Source organism: Triticum urartu, chromosome 2A (assembly GCF_056163025.1).
Source record: "Triticum urartu cultivar PI428250 chromosome 2A, HENAU_Tu73, whole genome shotgun sequence".
Lineage (NCBI taxonomy): Eukaryota > Viridiplantae > Streptophyta > Magnoliopsida > Poales > Poaceae > Triticum > Triticum urartu.
The window spans coordinates 533,543,973-533,552,234 of NC_141874.1; positions in this window are offsets into that span (position 1 = coordinate 533,543,973).

Below are 8,262 nucleotides of genomic sequence, written 5' to 3' on the forward strand. Positions count from 1 at the left end.
GGAGAGCAGGGTGGTCCGCACGGCATATTTGGTGGGGAGGAGGCTGATGATGACGAGCAACGTGTCGTCGGGGAGGCTGCTGATGAAGTCCAGGCTCGCCGGATGCGGTTTTGGCTCGAGCCGCCTCCGCTTGTTGGCTGCCTCGCCATCCATCTCAACCGGCGCGACGCCGGTGTACACGTGTGCGGGTGTGTGTTGTGTGCTGGGTGTGCGCGAGTGCGTCCTTCTGTGCATGCCGCCGCGTAGTGGTGAATTGTGCGCGAGTGCGTCCTTCGCACGCAAGAAGTTTGTCCTCAACGCGCCCTCAATTTACTAGTGTGCGGGGTGTTGTCCCGAGTGGTTTCAACTTTGTTTACTTCACCGCATGTCAGATGAGCCTCTAGTTTACTTATTTTCACCCACTGCCACATGGGCCAGCACACGAAGATACAGAACACGAGCTGACAAGGCAGCATGTGGATTGGTTGACCGGTCAACTAAACAATATACGGAGCTATACGCTGACACAGTGAGCGTATAATCCGCAGGTATAGAGAGTTCGAGTGAGAGGGGAGGCCCGTGAGAGATAGCAGAGAGAGAGAGAGAAAGAGCTACTTCCTCCGTTCGATAATGTAGTTCCAACATTTTTTAAGTCAAACTTTTGAAAATTTGACCAAGTTTATAAAGAAATTACTTATATCTACAATACCAATGATAAATGATAGTATGAAGTAAGTACATGTTGTGATGAATCTAATGATTGTTCCAGATGTAAATGTTTTTCTCCACATATACCTGGTCAAACGTTTCTGAGGTTTGACTTTTCAAAACATCCATATGCTTATGGACGTGACAGAGTCCCTAACAAGAGAGAGAGAGAGTGAAAAAAGTGTGTGTGCGTGTGTGAAAGAGACATGGACAACACACGATAAAAGTAGAGAAAAAGCGTGCGTGTCTTATGCAAGCATATCACACATGCATCTTCGACAACGGAGGCAAGGTGAGGAGATAGTCTGTGGTTGTTTGGAACTGAGAGAGCAAGACCCCTAGTACGTGGCCAAGAGGGGTCTGACAAACAAGGGAGAGAGGTCGAGAGAGACGTATGGAGAAAATGTAGACATGCGGAGGAGAGAGTGTATGTTTGTCATAGAGAGATCCCCTGGAGATCGTGATGGGACTACATGGGTGGGAGATCGAGTGACAAGCTGTGTGCGCGATAGAAGATGCCCCGAGAGATATCGAGATAGACGTATGGATAGAAGGAGACAATGCGTGTGTTCCTGATGGCTAGTAAGAGATAATCATACTTAGGAGGGGGGGAGTGCTTGCGCCTATGATGGATTGAGGGATTATGGTACTTAGGGGGGTGCGTTTCACATGGAGAGAGAACAAGGGCAGAGAGTGTTGGATGGGTCTATATGTATAGCGTGAGCGAGACATGTGTATGTGTGAACCAGGGAGATATAAGGCCAGTTTGGCTTGCGTCCTGAGCATCTTTTGCCTGTCCTGGGGTTGTGGCTGGATTTCATGCATGCTTGTTTGGTTGCTACCCTGTGAAAAAGAAAGCCCGCCTGTCCTGGGTTCCCTTGCACTTTAATTAGCCTGGCTGAACTCCAGACACTACAAATAGCCTGGCCCAGGCGACCGATTTTGAACGCCTGGTCGTGCCTGGTCATGTGGCCACGAGGCTAACAGCAACATGGATGGATATTAGCAATAAATAATTGATGCATGGATTGATTGATGGGACGTTGATGCTTTGCCTGGCCCAGGCATGAACCAAACGCTTCAGCACCACACAAGCCTTGCCAGGCAGAAATATTTTACATCTCACGTCCACACCAGGCAATACTGGCCATCAAGGCATGAGGGTCAGGTCATGAACCAAACTGACCAATAAAGTTTGAGAGAGATTGAGGAGCCCCGATAAGGCTGAGTGGTGCGTCAGATAGCTGAGAGGGGGAAAGAGATATTCCGTCCGCTCGATAATGCAGTGCATGTAAATTTTTTAGAAGTCAAACTTTGGAAACTTTGATCAGGTTTACGCAAATGTTATTTATATCTACAATATCAAAGATACATCATACAAAACTACATCTCATGGTGAATCTAATGGTATATGTTTGCCGTACTAGATGTAATTCCTTTTCTCCACGTACATGGTCAAACTTTGTGATGTTTGACTTTTCAATAAATCTATATGCTATGGACCGAGGAGAGTGCCTCAGTCGAGACAGATCAAGTGCGTGTGAAGGAGAATGAGTAAGTGTGCAAAAAGAGTATGTGTGTGAAAGAGAAAGTGACAAAAAATGATAAATTAGAGAGAGAGTGTGTTTTTTTGTTTCTTATGCGAACATATCACGCATGCATCTCCGAGATGGAAAAGCGAGGCGAGGAGATACACGAAGATAGCTAGTGTGTGTGATTGTTTGCAACGGAGAGAGACACCCCTGTAGCACATGTCCAATATAGGTGTGGCCAACAAGGAACAAAGGTCGAGAGGGAGACATGGATGGCATGGACGCATGGGGAGGGAGAGAGGGTGTGTTTGTGATAGAGAGATCCCGTCGAGATTGTGAGGGGACTATATGGGTGGGTGATACGTCTCCAACGTATCTATAATTTTTGATTGCTCCATGCTATATTATCTACTGTTCTGGACTATATTGGGCTTTATTTTCCACTTCTATATTATCTATTAACCGGAGGCCCAGCCCAGAATTGCTGTTTTTTGCCTATTTCAGTATTTCAGAGAAACAGAATATCAAACGGAGTCCAAACGGAATAAAACCTTCGTGAACGTGATTTTCTCACCGAACATGATCCAGGAGACTTGGACCCTACTCCAAGGAGTCAAAGAGGCGGTCACGAGGGTGGGGGGCGCCCCCCCCCCCCCGCCTTGTGGGCCCCTCGGTGCTCCACCGACGTACTCCTTCCTCCTATATATACCTACGTACCCCCAAACGATCAGAATAGGAGCCAAAAACCTAATTCCACTGCCGCAACTTTCTGTATCCACGAGATCCCATCTTGGGGCCTATTCTGGAGCTCCGCCGGAGAGGGCCGTCATCACGGAGGGCTTCTACATCATCATAGCCCCTCCGATGAAGTGTGAGTAGTTTACCTCAGACCTTCGGGTCCATAGTTAGTAGCTAGATGGCTTCTTCTCTCTTTTTGGATCTCAATACAAAGTTCTCCCCCTCTCTCGAGGAGATCTATTCGATGTAATCTTCTTTTTGCGGTGTGTTTGTTGAGACCGATGAATTGTGGGTTTATTATCAAGTCTATCTATGAATAATATTTGAATCTTCTCTGAATTCTTTTATGTATGATTAGTTATCTTTGCAAGTCTCTTCGAATTATCAGTTTGGTTTGGCCTACTAGATTGGTTTTTCTTGCCATGGGAGAAGTGCTTAGCTTTGGGTTCGATCTTGCGGTGTCCTTTCCCAGTGACAGAAGGGGCAGCAAGGCACGTATTGTATCGTTGCCATCAAGGATAACAAGATGGGGTTTATTTCATATTGCATGAAGTTATCTCTCTAGATCATGTCATCTTGCTTAAAGCGTTACTCTGTTTTTAACTTAATACTCTAGATGCATGCTGGATAGCGGTCGATGAGTGGAGTAATAGCAGTAGATGCAGAATCGTTTCGGTCTACTTGTCACGGACGTGATGCCTATATACATGATCATGCTTAGATATTCTCATAACTATGCTCAATTCTGTCAATTGCTCAACAGTAATTTGTTCACCCACCGTAGAATACTTATGCTCTTGAGAGAAGCCACTAGTGAAACGTATGGCCCCCGGGTCTATTCTCATCATATCAATCTCCATCACTTTAATCTTGCTTTGCTTTTTTACTTTGCCTTTTACTTTTCACTTTGCATCTCTATACCAAAAATACCAAAAATATTATATCTATCAGATCTCACTCTCGTAAGTGACCGTGAAGGGATTGACAACCCCTAATCGCGTTGGTTGCGAGTAGATGTCGTTTTGTGCGGGTACGAGGGACTTGAGCGTGGCCTCCTACTGGATTGATACCTTGGTTCTCAAAAACTGAGGGAAATACTTATGCTACTCTGCTGCATCATCCCTTCCTCTTCGGGGAAATCCAATGCAAGCTCAAGAGGTAGCTAGAAGAATTTCTGGCGCCATTGCCGTGGAGTCTACGCAAAAAGTCAACATACCAAGTACCCATCACAATCCCTATCTCTCGCATTACATTATTTGCCATTTGCCTCCCGTTTTCCTCTCCCCCACTTCACCCTTGCCGTTTTATTCGCCCTCTCTTTCCCAGTCTCCTTCTCCTTCCCTTTCTCCATTTGCCCTTTTTCTCGCTAGCCTTTTTGTTTTCCCGTGTGTTGGATTGCTTGCTTGTCGCTATGTCTGAAATTGGGGAAGTTATCACCGATATGGGCGATAACAATGTCATAGAAAATTATGATGCTCTGGCTGAAAAACCCCTACCTATCCTACAAAAAGATTTCGAATCGGTAGTGGTAATATTATTGGAAAAGGAGTCATCCAAGATTTTTTTACTTGTGCTGGTGCTTTGCCCTCTATGGGCGGTTCTATTCTTCATAGAACTAGTAATCTTGCGGACGCTATTGCCATGCTTATCGTTGAACTTGAAAGGCAATTTATGCATATGCACCCATCTATACAAAGAATTTTCCTAGAATTTTCTAATATCGAGCATTCTTCTGCTAAGCATGCCGCTACTATCTTTTTGGCTCATGAATTCAGATTTATAATAAAAGAAGGCAAAGAAATCTTTGCACTCTATAGGGTGGACGCTGGTCGTCCTCCCATAGAATCTATCCTCTTTGATCAAGAAGAAATTATGCGCTTTCAATCTCTTGACTATGTTGCTTTCAATGAAAACCTTAGAAAAAAGGTGCCAATCAATACTTTAATTGATATAATCTCTGAACTTAATGATGATTTGGCTATTCGAAACAATGAGCTAGGATGCTCTCTTGAGTTTAGGCTCACAAGGTTCTGTCAAAAGAATGCTTATAATGATGAATTGGTTGTGCAATACGAAGGGCCGAAAGAGGAACCTATACCTCCTAAAATTGATCTTGGGGACCTCTGTCCTATTAAATTTAGCCCTTTTGATTACTTTTTCTTGCCTCAAAGAAAACTTGCTGCCGGACTTAGAGAATATGAAATGAGTTTCACCGATCTATCTTATTACTACGGCAATACCTAGATCTATCCTCGCTTTTATGCCTAGCTAGAGGCGTTAAACGATAGCGCTTGTTGGGAGGCAACCCAATTTTATTTTTATTCCTTGCTTTTTGCTCCTGTTTAGTTACAAATAAATTATTTAGCCTCTGTGTTGGTTGTGTTTTTTGTGTTTAATTAGTGTTTGTGCCAAGTAGAACCGTTGGGAAGACTTGGGGAAAGTCTTGTTGAACTTGCTGTAAAAAAACAGAAACTTTAGCGCTCACGAGAAGTGCTGTCATTTTTATTTGGAGAGTGCTATTTAGTTAATTATTTTTGCAGATGATTAATAGATAAATTCCTCACGTCCAGAAATTTATTTTAGAATTTTTGGGGTTCCAGATATTGCGCTAGCTACAGATTACTACAGACTGTTCTGTTTTTGACATATTCTGTTTTTTGTGTGTTGTTTGCTTATTTTGATGATTCTGTGGTTAGTAAAATAGTTTATAATCCATAGAGAAGTTGGAATACACTAGGTTTAACACCAATATAAATAAATAATGAGTTCATTACAGTACCTTGAAGTGGTTTTATGTTTTCTTTCGCTAACAGAGCTCACGAGTTTTCTACTTTAAGTTTTATGTTGTGAAGTTTTCAAGTTTTGGGTGAATTCTTGTGATGGACTATGGAACAAGGAGTGGCAAGAGCTTAAGCTTGGGGATGCCCATGGCACCCCCAAGATAATCCAAGGACACCAAAAAGTCAAAGCTTGGGGAAGCCCCGGAAGGCATCCCCTCTTTCGTCCACTTCCATCGGTAATTTACTTGGAGCTATATTTTTATTCACCAACATGATATGTGTTTTGCTTGGAGCGTCTTGTATTATTTTTGTATTTGGTTGTTAGTGTGCCACAATCATCCTTGCTGTACACACCTTTTGAGAGAGCCATACATGAATTAGAATTTGATAGAATAATTTATGTGCTTCACTTATATCTTCTTGAGCTAAGTAGTTTTGCTCTATGTGCTTCACTTATATCTTTTGAGCGCTATAATTTTGCTCTTTGTGCTTCACTTAGATTTTTTTAGAGAACGGTGGTGGATTTGTTTTAAAGAAACTATTGATCTCTCATGCTTCACTTAAATTATTTTGAGAGTCTTAATAGCATGGTAATTTGCTTAATAATAACATGCTTGGTATTCAAGATTTGTGAAACTTTCTTTTGAGTGTGTTGAATACTAAGAAAAGTTGGATGCTTGATAATTGTTTTGAGATATGGAGGTAGTAATATCAAAGTCATGCTAGTAGAGTAATTGTGAATTTGAGAAGTGCTTGAGTTAAAGTTTGCAAGTCCCATAGCATGCACGTATGGTAAACATTATGCAACAAATTTGAAACATGAGGTGTTATTTGATTGTCCTCCTTATGAGTGGAGGTCGGGGACGAGCGATGGTCTTTTCCTACCAATCTATCCCCCTAGGAGCATGCGTGTAATACTTTGGTTTTTGATGGCTTGTAGATTTTTGCAATAAGTATATGACTTCTTTATTACTAATGTTGAGTCCATGGATTATACGCACTCTCACCCTTCCATCATTGCTAGCCTCTACGGTACCGTGCATTGCCCTTTCTCACATCGAGAGTTGGTGCAAACTTCGCCGGTGCATCCAAACCCCGTGATATGATACACTCTTTCACACATAAACCTCCTTATATCTTCCTCAAAACAGCCACCATACCTACATATTATGGCATTTCCATAGCCATTCTGAGATATATTGCCATGCAACTTTCCACCATCCAGTTTATCATGACACATCCATCATTGTCATATTGCTTAGCATGATCATGTAGTTGACATAGTATTTGTGGCAAAGCCAACGTTCATAATTTTTTCATACTTGTCACTCTTGATTCATTGCATATCCCGGTACACCGCCGGAGGCATCCATATAGAGTCATACTTGAAGGAAATATGCCCTAGAGGCAATAATAAAGTTATTATTTATTTCCTTATATCATGATAAAAGTTTATTATTCATGCTAGAATTGTATTAACCGGAAACATAATACATGTGTGAATACATAGACAAACTAAGTGTCACTAGTATGCCTCTACTTGACTAGCTTGTTAATCAAAGATGGTTATGTTTCCTAACCATGGACAAAGAGTTGTCATTTGATTAAACGGGATCACATCATTAGTTAAATGATCTGATTGACATGACCCATTCCATTAGCTTAGCACCCGATCGTTTAGTATGTTGCTATTGCTTTTCTTCATGACTTATACATGTTCCTATGACTATGAGATTATGTAACTCCCGTGTGCCGGAGGAACACTTTGTGTGCTACCAAACATCACAACGTAACTGGGTGATTATAAAGGTGCTCTACAGGTGTCTCCAAAGGTACATGTTGGGTTGACGTATTTCGAGATTAGGATTTGTGACTCCGATCGTCGGAGAGGTATCTCTGGGCCCTCTCGGTAATGCACATCACTTAAGCCTTGCAAGCAATGTAACTAATGAGTTAGTTGCGAGATGATGTATTACGGAATGAGTAAAGAGACTTGCCGGTAACGAGATTGAACTAGGTATTGGATACCGACGATCGAATCTCGGGCAAGTAACATACCGATGACAAAGGGAACAACGTATGTTGTTATGCGGTCTGACCGATAAAGATCTTCGTAGAATATGTAGGAGCCAATATGGGCATCCAGGTCCCGCTATTGGTTATTGACCAGAGACATGTCTCGGTCATGTCTACATTGTTCTCGAACCCGTAGGGTCCGCACGCTTAAGGTTTCGACGATAGTTATATTATGAGTTTATACGTTTTGATGTACCGAAGGTTGTTCGGAGTCCCGAATGTGATCACGGACATGACGAGGAGTCTCGAAATGGTCGAGACATAAGGATTGATATATTGGAAGCCTATGTTTGGATATCGGAAGTGTTCCGGGTGAAATCGGGATTTTACCGGAGTACCGGGAGGTTACCGGAACCCCCTGGGAGCTATATGGGCCTTAGTGGGCCTTAGTGGAAAAAGAGAAGAGGCAGCCTAAGATGGGACGCGCGCCCCTCCCCTCCCTTGGTCCG